Genomic DNA, 3,343 nt, shown 5'->3' with positions numbered 1-3,343 from the left:
CAAAACACAGGGCTTGGAATTGGTAGACAACCTTTCCAAAAACGAATCTCAGGAAAGGTTGGGAGTCTGGATGAATAGGAACGTGAAAGTAAGCATCTTTCAGGTCCAACGAGACCATCCAGTCCTCCTGCCTGACCGCTGCTAGGACCGACTTCGTCGTCTCCATCGTGAACGTCTGCTTGGTGACATAAGCATTGAGCGCGCTGACGTCCAGCACCGGTCTCCAACCTCCTGTCTTCTTGGCCACCAGAAAGAGACGGTTGTAGAAGCCCGGGGATTGATGGTCCCGGACTATAACCACTGCCTTCTTCTGTAACAGGAGCGACACCTCCTGGTGCAACGCTAGCCTCTTGTCCTTTTCCTTGTAGTTGGGAGAGAGGTTGATGGGAGATGTGGTCAGAGGGGGTTTGCGGCAGAATGGTATCCTGTAACCCTCCCTCAGCCAACTGACAGACTGGGCGTCTGCACCTCTCTTTTCCCAGGCTTGCCAGAAGATCTTGAGTCTGGCTCCTACTGCTGTCTGGAGAGGAGGAGAGTCAGTTTTTGCCTTTAGAAGCCTTGGAACCTTTCCTAGACTTGCTCCTGGAAGAGTCTGGACGGGAGCTTCCTCGGCTGGGGGCTCTACCACGAAAGGGCGGAATAAACCTCGTAGCAGGAGTATCAGCCACTGGGGTGCGATAAGTCCTGGGGACTGAGGTAGCAACCTTAGTCTTACGAGCTGATGAGGCCACAAGATCATGGGTGTCCTTTTGTATCAGGGCCGCAGACAAGTCCTTAACAAGCTCTTCGGGAAACAGGAACTTAGAGAGCGGAGCGAAAAGGAGTTGAGACCTTTGACAAGGTGTGATGCTGGAGGAAAGGAAGGTACAAAGCTGCTCCCTTTTCTTAAGCACTCCTGACACAAACATTGAAGCAAGCTCGCCAGATCCATCCCTAATAGCTTTATCCATGCAGGACATTAAGAGCATGGCTGAGTCCTTGTCCGCAGGGGAGGTCTTCTTGCTAAGGGCCCCCAGGCACCAGTCTAGGAAATTGAACATCTCAAAGGCTCGAAATACACCCTTTAGGAAGTGATCTAGATCGGAGAAGGTCCAGCAAACCTTAGAGCGCCTCATTGCTGTTCTACGAGGAGAGTCTACCAAACTTGAGAAGTCAGCCTGGGCAGAGGCAGGTACTCCCAAGCCTGGTTCCTCTCCTGTGGCATACCAAACGCCCGCTTTAGAAGTGAGCTTAGTCGGAGGAAACATAAAGGAAGTCTTTCCTAGTTGCTGCTTAGACTGCAACCACTCCCCTAAAATTCTTAACGCTCTCTTAGAGGACCTTGCAAAGACGAGCTTAGTATAAGTTGACTTGGCTGGCTGCATGCCCAGCGAAAACTCAGATGGCGGAGAGCGGGGGGTAGCAGAGACAAAATGGTCTGGGTATACCTCTCTGAAAAGAGCCAAGACCTTACGAAAGTCAATAGGAGGCGGAGAAGACTTGGATTCATCCACGTCTGATGAGGGATCCAGGTGTGCAGCCTCATCATCAGAAACCTCATCACCAGAGTGTAGCGAAGTGAGAGGTAAGGTATGCTGAACAGCAGAATCTGCACGAGCGGGAGCAAAAACGCTTGTGGTTTCATCCTCAAGTCTCTGTTGAGGCAACACCTGAGGCTCAGGCTGCAAAGGCTGGTCAAAAGGAGTAGCAGAAGGTAGGCGCATGGGTGGAGGAGGCTGACTCCTGGCATGAGTGTCTTGACTCAAGAGTTGCGTTTGCTGTAAGGTTGGTGGATGCGCAGTAGCAGGTTCCTGAGGAACGAGTTGAGGTTCCTGAGGTGTGAGCTGCGAGCGTTGAGGTAGTGGCTGCGCAGAACGCAGTAATTGTCTCGCGAGTTGAGGTTCCTGAGGCGCAAGGCTAAGGTGTTGAGGCTCTCGCCTTGAGGAGGGTTGAGGTCGCTGCAGCGAGAGCTGAGGAGTCTGCCTCATGGATGGGAGAGGTTGTTGTACCTCAAGAGAGTGTTGCCTCACTGGTGGAACCGCAAGTGGAAGCGGAGGAAGTAAGGTATAAGCTTCCTGTTCCCATTGCTGAGGTTGCCTTAAGGAAGGCGGAGGTAGCTGCACACCGCTGGAAACTGGCAACTCAGTACGTGGTAAGGTATCCTGAGGAGCCTCAACATCGTACGCCTGGCAGACAGGACTGCGGTTAGGCGGAGCGATCGCAGGAGGAGGTGTAACCTTCTCAGCCTGACACTCACGCATCAAGACCGCAAGTTGTGACTGCATGGACTGCAGTAGAGTCAACTTGGGGTCGGCAGACACTAAGGTCTGCTGAGGCAAAGCCTTAACAGAAGAGATCTGTTGCGGCAGCACCTTACTCCTCTTAGGTGTGCATTCAACTGATGACTGCGGCGAGTCAGAGCTGATCCAATGACTGCAGCCAGGTTGTAGAGCTCTTGAGGTCTGGACTCTGCGTTTGAGAGGTCTTGAGACCTGAGTCCAACGTTTCCTCACTGACAATTCTTCAGCAGACGAGAAAAAGACGGGCTCAATCGTCTGCGGGTGGGAGTGACGGTCTCTGGAAGACACGCCCGCAACCACCGAGGATACTTCTGTGCGCCGATCAAGGCCTGCCGAACCCTTTTGCCCTTCGACATTGCTTCTCCCCTGGGCTTGGGAGCTTGCAAGAGGTCCCGGACTGGGAGGACGACTGGCACGCACAGAAGTACCCTCACGCACCACACTGACACTGACACTAGCACTTGGCACTGCACTGACACTAGCACTCGTCACAGCACTGGCACTATTACCACCCACTGCACTCTTGACCTTAAGTTCCTTGACTTCGGCCATAAGAGACTTATGATCACTAACCACCGACTCCACTTTGTCACCTAAAGCCTGAATGGCACGCAAAACAACAGACATATCAGGTTGAGGGCAAATAGTAGGTTCGGGGGTAGCCACTACAGGGGGAGGAAAAGGTAGGGGATCATGAGGTGAGGAAAAAAGTGAAGAGCGAGAAGAACTCCTCCTAACTCTCTCTCTCTCTAACTTGGTTGAATACTTAAGAAATCGGACAAAATCAAGTTCCGAAAGTCCGGCGCATTCCTCACATCGATCTTCCAACTGACAGGGTCTTTCCCTACAGTCAGAACAAGCGGTGTGAGGATCTACCGAGGCCTTCGGAATACGCCTATTACAAGACCTACATCGTCTATGGGGTGGGGCTTGTGAAATGTCAGACATCTTGAATCAAAGAGTTAGCCAAGTGGGGATTCCAAATCAAGCAAAAAGATCGTTAACCATTAATCAGAACTAAATAATAGCTATCTAAGCTAATATAGAAGTTTTCCAGTAAAGCG

The sequence above is a fragment of the Palaemon carinicauda genome, chromosome 32 (genome assembly GCF_036898095.1).
Source record: "Palaemon carinicauda isolate YSFRI2023 chromosome 32, ASM3689809v2, whole genome shotgun sequence".
NCBI classification, from domain to species: Eukaryota; Metazoa; Arthropoda; class Malacostraca; order Decapoda; family Palaemonidae; genus Palaemon; species Palaemon carinicauda.
Note: the sequence above shows the minus strand (reverse complement) of the source record.